We start from the raw sequence: 10,730 nt of genomic DNA on the forward strand, positions 1-10,730 counted from the left end.
ATGAGGTCTGCCCACCAGCATATACATTTAGTCACATCCCTCATAATGCGAAGTGTTGCTCTTATTTATAAATCTAGGTTTATCTTATTAGCTGTTGGGGGTCACAAATATAACTCGTTTGAGCATCTGATTCTCTGCTCAGGATATTACGCATTGCCAATGTTTTATTATTATTTATTTATTTTTTGGGTGTGTGCAACACTTTGGGCACTTTTTCTGTATTAAATGTGCTATATAAATAAATTTGACATTGACAAGGCCAGAAGAATAAAAATCAGCCATATTACTTTGTCATTGTATATAGGCCTCCTGGCCCATATTCTGAATTCTTAGATGAATTTGGTCCATTCATCTCTAACTTGTCAACTAGTGCAGATAACATTCTGATTATTGGTGACTTTAATGTTCATATAAATAAGCCTTCTGAACCCCTCTGCAAATCATTTATGGAAATTGTGAATGCATTAGGATTTCGGCAATGCATTCCAGACTCGACGCACATTAGTGGAAATACCCTGGATTTGGTTCTCGCACGTGGTATTGCTGTCATGAATATTAACATCATGCCTCTTACATCAGTGGTCTCTGATCACTCACTTAAGTTTACAGTTTCGCTGCCGTGTTTAGTAGAACAACAACCTTATATATCACTACGGCGATGCATCAACTCCTCAACTAAGACTGAATTTGAAGCTAAACTGCCTGATGTCTTAGTCTCACATTTAGCAAATACCCAATCAGTAGACAGTCTAAACTCAGTGCTCAAAACTACACTCGACATGATTGCACCACCTGTGTTAAAACCGTGCTCCCCCAAAACACAGTCACCTTGGTTCAGTGATTACCTGCGTGACCTCAAGCATAAGGCAAGAGATCTAGAACAGAAATGGCATCATTCAAAATTAGAAGTTTTCCACCTTGCGTGGCGCTATAGACTATAAGCATGCATTATTGGCTACAAAGCGGATCTATTACTCTGTTTTGATCAACAAAAACAAGCATAACTCAAAATTCTTGTTCAACACAGTGGCAACACTTATTCATGGACAGCCACCTGTAGTTCGCTCTCCTTTTACAGCACAAGATTTCCTGGATTACTTTGAGAAGAAAATTGAAGACATTAGATTAAACATATCCCAGCCACTACGCCCTGCTTTTGAGGTGGGCACCATTACTGGGGTATTACCTAGATTTACAGAATTTGATAGTATCTCACTAGGCATGCTGATGAAACTCATAATGGGTCATTCCATATGAAATCACCAAAGGTCCCAGTTTCATTTAGAATTGCCTGGTTTTGATATATTTTGTAGCCAGTGTTGAGAGAAGAAGAATGGTCTTGGCGGCAGCTCAATATCTTGTTTTGTTTAGATTCTACGGTGGTTTTAAAAAGGGGGCGTGTCCATGTTAACCCTCTGTGTTCCATTTGTGACCATGTTTACTTGGCCATAAATCAAAAACTAGAAAAGCTATTAACTTGATATTTTCAGAATTTGTTTATTTTGTCTTAAAGTTTATGTAAAATGTACAGTTGACGAAATTAACCCCCTGGGGGCCACGCCATTAATAACCAAAAAATGGAATTTGAAAAAAATATTCCAAAAGTGTGCTGAATTTGATGTGCATTTAACCATATTTGCCTTGTCATGTAAAAACTGAGGTTTGGCATGTTGGTAGTACTAATGTTAGGCTTCCTTGGGATGCAAAGAACACCACCACAGTCCTCAGATTTTGCCCAAAATGAACCCTTGTCCGGCTATTTTTACCAAATATGTTCCTTTGGCGCCCCCTTTTGGGCATCTTCTGATTTTTGTTTTGTTGGTTTCAAATGAAAGGTCTTCACTGGAACTTCAAATTAAACCTGGTACCAACATCTAACAAAAAGGCCTGATGGGAAAACAAGTGCCCTCTTTATTGGTAATCTTCAGTTTAGTCTATTTTACAACCATCAGAAGGTCATTACACATAATTTCTGCCCACGTGTTTAGATTTTGTATTTAACACTACGGTATATAGTGTACAGTAAACTCTGTCTCCTCTCTTTTTCCACCCCAGTGCTAGATTGTCTTGTGCTCTTGCGAAGCTCTCCAGCCATCATTCTCTTTTGGACCTCAGCTTTATGTGTGACCTCTGCCTGCCCACCCGACCGACGCCTTTGCCCAGTCCTTAGTGGTTTGTCTGCCCCGCTGACTGCTGTCCAGCTATCCAACCTCTGCCTGCCCACCTGACCTGTTGTGGGCTGCCCTGGTTCCTGCCTGTCTCTTGCCTGCCTTCTTTTGTACAGTACAGACAATAACCTACCTTTTTTGGAACTGCTTTTTGCCTTGTATTTCCTCAGCCTGAGATTACAAGTGCACGTCACTTACCACTGTTTCCTCTGTTCCTCAGTCACTTCTCAGCCCCGCAAGCGGCCACCTGGCGCTGTCCTGGCATTCCCTGGTTTTGGTTTAAATAACGTATGACATCCTTTAAAAAAGGAAAAACAAACAAAAAATTAGAAAAGCCCTCTATCCTGGTTAAATCACAGCATAGGGGCCCAAATCACAGCGTATGGGCCCCCTATGCTCAACTGCTCTGGCGAGAACCCTGCTCCGTATTCCACCAGCCCCATCTGCAGTGCCCTAGTTCCCCTGTTCTGTCAAGATGAGGCACATCGTCGAGAAGAGGTGCGTCACGTAACTGCACATGCGTGCACTGAAAAAGAATTACTTGACGAAGTTCGCTTATTTTGATGGGCAAGTAAATGTATAAATTGTTCATCCGAATGTAGTAATGTATAAAATCTACTCACTATAAAAACGATAAGTATTTTTAACCTGGAGTTAGCTTATTTCGACAGGCAAAATATACATATATTTATGCTCCTAACGTAAAATACAGAAAATGTTGATGGCACAGTGACATTATGCCAATGCTCAGGGAGAGCCCTGCCACTACTGTTACTGTTTAAAAATACAAACGTACTTTCTTATTACTCGCTACTGCGTATGCGTGCGCACATCGTTCTACCCCGGACTTGAAGACGTCACCCGTCGAGATGGTGTGTCGTGCTACTGCGCATATCGCTCTACCCCTGGACTTGAAAACGTCACCCGTCGAGATGAGGTGCCTCGCGCAACTGCACATGGGGAGATGCTGTAACTCGATCGACGTGCAACTGCGCATGCGCATTTTATTTTATTTTTTGTTTTTTCCGTCAAAGTATTTTTTATATTAATTGTATTCAGTGTATTTATAGGCTAGTAAGTAAAACATTTTCTGTATTTTATGTTAGGAGCATAAATGTATGTATATTTTGCCTGCCGAAATAAGCTAACTCCAGGCTAAAAATACTTATCGTTTTATATATTACTACGTTCGGATGGACAATTTATACATTTACTTGCCCATCAAAATAAGCGAACTTCGCCAAGTAATCTTTTCAGTGCACACATATGCAGTTACGCGAGGAACCTCATCTCAATAATGTACCTCCGCTCGACAGAACACCAGTCCTTCTCAAATAATTCCTAATGGTTGTTAAAACAGCAACAAAAGGATGAGGTAAATTCTTTTGATTTAGAAACCAGGCAGCTGAAGGTCAACCAAAGAAACTGAGATTATTAAAAAAAAAATTACCTCAAATTTTGCAGAATCTTGGGTTCATAAATGTCCTCATTTGAGAGGGGATCAACAAGCACCAGCTGCTTCTCTGAATGGTTGACAATCTAAAATGTATTTATATTAATACAACAAAGAACAAGGTCTGATGTATCAGCAGTCAACTGAAATGTTTATGTATGAAGCTCTGTGATGAGAGGCTACATACCAATAAAATCCAGTGGGCGCCGACATTCAGAGGGCAGATCCACATTTCCTCTTGTGTCAAATTCATCTGAGGTATGTATTTGATAATTAATTATCCACTTTATTAATGATGTGCATAGTTATCCAATGTTATCCAGAGTATTACTGGATCAAAAAGTATCAAAATGACCTTTCCGAGTCCCTGAAATCTGCCATTTACAAGCAGAGTGGATCCTACCACAGCATTCAGATGATGAACAGGGTTCTGTTAAAATAAGATTATATTACAAAAATGTTAGACCTAAAGGAGCATAAAGTAACAGAGGAAGAAAACAAAAAGCAATGTGGCAACAGCTAGAAACATTGACTTGCCTGTTTCTTATAGCAAGAATATGCATATAGGCATCTATAACCTGTAACACAGACACACACACACAAGACTTGGCATAGCAATGACGGAATAATGTTAGTGTTTTCAGACTTGAATGAACAGCGTCTTACATCAGCCAGCCACTGTGACCCCTGCAATGTCCGAAAGGATGTGTCATACAAACGGTAAGGGCCAACAACTGCTTCGACATTTCCCTTGTCATCTGAAGCCCAAATCTTTTTGACTGCAGTAAAAAATAAATCAACCAACAGATTTGGGTGATATACCATTATGTGCCATTACTGTTGATAAACATGAACAGTACATGGACACCAGAATGTAATGTGCATTAAACAGGAGCCTGTTTCAGGAAGGAGGTTCACACAACTATAACCAAGTTATAGCTGAAAGAAGTACTCAAAGGGGCCCTGGTATTATGAAGCAAAAATGCTAAATGAGATTTTCATCCATTAAGTGGATCTGATTTTTATGTCATTGTAAGATGTAAAACTATAGTATTACTCATTTTGGGTGACAAACACACAGAGCAAACCTGCTTCTTGAATTGGGCCAGCAGTAAAATCAAATACCAAGATGACAGAAGAAAATTGGGTCATTGTACTGAACTTGTACAGGAAAAGTATAACAAAGAACAAAAGAATAAGCTAGCAAACAGTTTGAACAGGCCAAACCCTCAACATGAACTTGGGTAGGCGAACAAATGACCAACCGATCGGAACCTTATTACTATAGTACAACCTCGATCTTCTATGCTGTCCTCTTTCTGGCTTGTGAGTGCTGGAGATTCATTATTACAGAAACAATTATACCATGTTTATGTAAAACGTAAACTGACTTACAACTTGAATACAGTGTGTATTGCATCCGAATAAAGGCTAAAATTAGAAAACTGTATGAATGATAAATTAGGGGTTATAGAACATGAAAGACATTTTAATTACAACATATGCATTTAATCTACATAACATCATAGGCAGAAAAGGGTCCTGTAGTAAATGCAGTTTTACCATTTCTTCTTCAGGAAGGACATAGGCAATAACTGTAGGCCTTTTTTGTGGTTCTTCAATTGGGGTTTGCAAGTGTGGGCTAAAGGGAAAAATAGGAAATACGATTAAAAATGACGATTGAAATGCAGACGAGAGTGGTTCAAAAACTCCAGTACCAATGGCTGTAACACAAAGATTAATTAACCATAGATAGTTACAGATAGTTGTTTCTCATTTCTTTTTTTTTTTTTGCACTAATGACAGTTCAAATTTGTACATATCTTAAACATGGTTTAGGTTTTACTCAGGTTTGATTTTGGGAAAAAAAAAAAAAAAAAACACACTGACATACCATTTCGTGGGAATTGGGCTGTCTTCCTGTTCCAAACTCCTTTTATAAGGTTTTATGTGATCCATGCTGTATTTAGTTTTTAGTGGTAGACCCTCTGCAGTTGACAAAGTCACTAGCTTTCCTTGAATTTCCTGGATCGTGTATGGGCCGTTGAAATCAGGCTCAATTCATCCTATAATAATAAGATATATTTTACTTGAAGCAAGTTTAAAAGTGGACAGAAGATCAAACGCGAGTTATCTAAAAAGTAATAGCAGCTTACCCCCTTTCCTTCCTCGCTTTCTCATGTTGAAAAGAAGAACCTCTTGTCCAACAGTGTACACCACATCCTTGTGCTTCTTTAGAACTCTTTTCTCATAAGCAAGTCTCTATTTTAATTGGGCCTTGGAGATGTTCTCATGGGCACTTTTGTTTGCCTGCTCCATTGCTTCTCTTTTCACCCAGAAATGTTTTGTATGTGTCCTCCTCAGGAAGACTTAATGAAAGCTGAAATGAAATGTAGATTACAGATTTTCTTTTCATTTAAATGTGATGTCCCCTTTATTTTTTTTTTAGTAGTGCATAGGGTATCCTTTAGATACAGACCCACATGCCATCATCCCAAACTTACCAGCACATCCACAGAAACCTCTGAGGGGAAAACTGCCTCTCTTCCATACATCAATATGAAAGGAGTGTGTTTGGTGGAGGTGTGGGCTTTTGATCTGAGTGAGAACAGTACTGCATCCAAATACACATCCCAGTTGCTTTGTCCTTCCCACTGTCGCCAAGTGCTTGCTCACAGGGGGTCGTTTTGACCGTTGGGGTTTTTCTGTAATTATTGTATGGCTTTTGCCTTACAATATAAAGCACCTTGGGGCAACTGTTTGTGATTTGGCGCTATATAAATAAAATTGATTTGTCGCTCATTGACCAATTTTGTCAGTGCTCTAAAAGACAGAAAGACAAAAATAAAGGAGTCATTTTACTGTAAGGGTAAGGAACAAGCAGGTGTGTCCCCAGGAGTGTAGCAGGTGTGTGGAGACTTGAAGCTGTCAGTGTAAACAAATGATCTGGCAAAGACTGGAATATTGATAGGTGATAGAGAAACAACTTGCCGTTTTATGTTGTCATTTGTCTTTTCATCTAGGTCATTTGTCTGAGGATGGTAAGCAGCTGTTACACTCCTCTCTATACCCAGAAGGCCACAGAGGTTGTGGTTGAGCTAAAGAAAAAGAACACACACACAATGTATACTTCCTTAAATCTAGTAAACACCAAAGTACTTTAAAAATGCACATACCTCGTTCACAAATTCTCGCTCCTGATCAGACAAAATCCGCTTTGGGCAACCATGTCGATAAATCATTTGGCAGATCTTCTGAGCTACTTCCGATGCTGATTTTGTTTTTAAAGGGAAGGCTTCAACCCATTTGGAAAAATAATCCGTGGCTGTAAAAAAGTATTGATAGCCATCTGCAGTTTTCAGGAGAGGTCCAGTGAGATCAATTCCCAGCAACTCCCAGACAGCCGATACCTACAAAAAACAAAAAGTTATACTTATTAGTTGGAGAAAAAGTGTAGTAAAAAGTAAACATCTGTAAAAATTTTGCTTTATGTTTTGTAAGGGTTGTGCAGCTGCCAAAGCCTTTCCTGATCGCTGGCAACTGTCACATTCTGAGACCTTGAAGAAAAAACTATTATTGTCATGGCCAGGTGATTTTTGTTCAAAACACATAAGCTCAAGATATATACCCACGTGTCAATATCAACATTCATGCCTTGCCAGTAGAACCTGGAGCACATGGCAGAGCCTGTTTTTACCGTCAATGGGACTCTGTTGCCTCTTCTGCAACTGGCACCTTTTTCAACATCACTTTCAGGGTCTCCGACAACATATAACCCAGGGTCCCTTCAGGACATTTTTGCCACTCAATCATTTTCTTACTCATGCTTCTCAAATTTGTTGGAAAGAAAAAGTGGAAAAAGAAGGGAAAAAAAACTCCCAGAAGGGAATTATTGTTTTAATTAGTAATATTATATTCTATTCTTTATTTATTTTTAATAATAAAACTATTTTAAAAGAAATAATTGTATACTGTTCGATTTAATTGCCCCTTTAATTAAATTTGGGGAGAGGTTTAACAATGTCCTACCAGCAGATGGCAGCACCCCACACTAGAACATCAGCCACTGTGCGAGTATTTGACAAATAGCCTTAACCAAACTTCAGATAACCTAAGCGTACTTCTAAATCTAAAAACCGAGAAGTGTATTCATTATTCCTGTCTGCTAGTAAGATTAGGCTTAAAACTTTCCTTTTTGCTAAAGCTTATAGTTAGGGCTGGATCAGGTGACCCTGAACCATCCCTTAGTTATGCTGCTATAGACTTAGACTGCTGGGGGGTTCCCATGATGCACTGAGTGTTTCTTTCTCTTTTTGCTCTGTATGCACCACTCTGCATTTAATCATTAGTGATTGATCTCTGCTCCCCTCCACAGCATGTCTTTTTCCTGATTCTCTCCCTCAGCCCCAACCAGTCCCAGCAGAAGACTGCCCCTCCCTGAGCCTGGTTCTGCTGGAGGTTTCTTCCTATTAAAAGGGAGTTTTCCTTCCCACTGTCGCCAAGTGCTTGCTCACAGGGGGTCGTTTTGACCGTTGGGGTTTTTCCGTAATTATTGTATGGCTTTGCCTTACAATATAAAGCGCCTTGGGGCAACTGTTTGTTGTGATTTGGCTCTATATAAATAAAATTGATTTGATTTAGTTATTATACGCTTAATCAACACAAATCTGTACTGTGTGATGTATCTGCATTTTTATTTTTGGGTGATTCTTAGACTACGGGCACTTATGTCCTTTGATCATATTCTATGAAAAACAGAAAAAAGGGGAAATTTCACACTTATCTTTATCTTTACAATGAAAGTGTGTTAAGAAATTTGTTCTAGTAGTCTATGATGACTTTTTCACCTTTTTTCAGCATCATTATATGCAAATATTGCTGTTTTGTGCTTGTCCCACACCCAGACTTTTGATCTTCAATGATAAAAATGAATGGTAAAGAAACGTTTTTTTCTAATGTTTTAAAATATCTCTGAATATCAGTAAAATAATCAAAACATAACTGGGGTATTCAATGTCATACAACTGTTGTGATTTTTTTTTAAACAAAATGTAGTTGTCCCACACTATTGCCGTAATTTCCACCACAACACTGTAATGTCCCTTTAAACAGTTTGTATGAAAGATTGTTTGGGTAGTTTCTATGGAGATAAACAGTGACATCAGAGCACATGTATATAGCACCAAATCACAAACAGTTGCCCCAAGGCGCTTTATATTGTAAGGCAATGGTGTGGTGGAAATTACATTTACAAGGCTAATAGCGCCCCTAGTTAAAGAATCACCCTTTTATTTGTGTTATGTAGGCCACTGAAGAGGAGGTACTGCTGGCCCACCACCACCAGAGGGCGCCCTGCTTGGAGTGCGGGCTCCAAGCACGAGAGGGCGCCAGACCCAGAGGAAGTGACAGCTGTCACTCATCGCACCAGCTGTCACTCATCTACACCAATACATAAGCCGAACTGCAACTCCACCTCCCCGCCGAGAAATCGACTACCAAGAGGTAATTTCTCTGCTGACACATACATTGTGTAATAATCTGAACTTCTGTTGCAGCCGTTTTCCTGGTGGTTTTCTTATCTGCGGAATTGGCGTTTGGTGTGACAGCAATGGCTTCGCCTCACACCCCAAACCAGATAAGTGGTTAATCAGGAGCTGCACGAGTGTGTGATTGGAGGTGGAGGTGCTCCCTCCTAACTGTGTACAGACTGTGGACTACTGAGTGTGCGGACTCACGCTCATTCATCTTGTCTCTGCTTTCTGCCAGCAGTACCAGGGTCGACAGCTGAAGACAGAGGCCACCTGGGGACGCGGGACTTGGCGGCTCCGGTGTTCTTCAGACCGTTGGTGGTGGAAGCCGTGTGGGACGCGGCTTCTCTCTCGTCGGGGGTCTTCTATCTTCGAGCCTGCCCACACGTCACCTGGTGTTAATTGACTTTACAAATTTTGTGTGTTTAGTTGTGTGTTGTCAACATTAAATTGTTACTTTTTTGCTTATTCATTGTCCGTCCTTTAGCGCCCCCTGTTGTGGGCCCGTGCTACGACACCTTCCCAACAATTTGTTGTTTATTACAATTTTATTTATTTATTTTTAGAGTCAGTTAACCTAACTCAGCAGCTATCTATAATTTAACACGGCTCTTGGAATGCACGCGGGAGGGGCCCGCGCCTCAACGCTCGTAAATCAGTGTTGCCATCCAAGTGGAGCAAGCCGTACGAGTCACGGCTGCAACCTAAAAAAAACCACAAACATTACAACAATCACAAATTTTCTACACACAGAATTATCTCATTAAACAATGACACAGCATCCAAACATGGGACTTAGGTGTGCGTTCACACAAAGGACTATTTCATTCATGTTCACACCGGTCCCAACGTTTGTTTTGTCAATGAGATCATCTCTGTCCTAAAACTAACTATTTGTGTCCTACCTCCAATTTCAACCCCACAGATCCATACAGAGGCTTTTCAAATAATGGTGGAATTCTTCCTCAAACCTAAAGTTATATGGAATACACACCATTAGGACCCCTTCTGTACAGCAAGCCACTCCACATTTATATGGAAAAAAACAAAAAACAAACGTCCGGAACATATTACCAAGGCGAATCACTCCTTGAAATTTCGTCCCTCATCGAGGCTCGTAACCCCGGCAACGAGAACACGCCCTTCTCGGCTTCAAAGACTCTCCTCTCTTCGGCTCAGCCGGACAACGAAACGGCTGGACTTTCCCCAACTAATAAAATGACCATAAATATTAGATAAAAAGAGAAAGAATTTTTTTTTTTTTTTTTTTTACTGTGACTTTTAGGAACGTCCAAAATTAATAACGAAAATTTTGGAGAGAGAGACCAACACTTTAATACAACCAATATTAATTTTACAGTAATCAATATTGCAGAAATTCAATAACAGGTTTCCTGCTCACCGTAGAAAAAGCGCCTTAAAATTGGTTGCACAAAGAGGGGTCCGCTCTCTTACCAGACGGGGGCCCAACGAAACCTCGTCGGGAACAGGTATCACATCCGAGTCACGGCGCCACTTATTTTTCCCCCCAGTTCTTTTTGTAATACTGCCTCTTGCAAAGCACAAACAAACTATTCCACA

The 10,730-nt window shown here is 40.0% G+C and overlaps 2 long non-coding RNA genes across 2 annotated transcripts; both read right to left on the minus strand.

Annotated features, from left to right (window-relative positions):
* Positions 1 to 4,335: 4,335 nt before the first annotated feature.
* Positions 4,336 to 5,972, minus strand: LOC117517029. Its single transcript, XR_004562624.1, has 4 exons — positions 5,778 to 5,972; positions 5,516 to 5,687; positions 5,185 to 5,263; positions 4,336 to 4,400 (listed from the first exon to the last, which is right to left on the minus strand). It is a non-coding gene; the product is annotated as an uncharacterized LOC117517029 (long non-coding RNA).
* A 492-nt stretch (positions 5,973 to 6,464) lies between these two features.
* On the minus strand, positions 6,465 to 7,440 carry LOC117517030. The gene is made up of 3 exons (XR_004562625.1): positions 7,250 to 7,440; positions 6,798 to 7,178; positions 6,465 to 6,719 (listed from the first exon to the last, which is right to left on the minus strand). It is a non-coding gene; the product is annotated as an uncharacterized LOC117517030 (long non-coding RNA).
* Between the last annotated feature and the right edge of the window lie 3,290 nt (positions 7,441 to 10,730).

Source organism: Thalassophryne amazonica, chromosome 9, assembly GCF_902500255.1.
Source record: "Thalassophryne amazonica chromosome 9, fThaAma1.1, whole genome shotgun sequence".
Classification (NCBI taxonomy): domain Eukaryota; kingdom Metazoa; phylum Chordata; class Actinopteri; order Batrachoidiformes; family Batrachoididae; genus Thalassophryne; species Thalassophryne amazonica.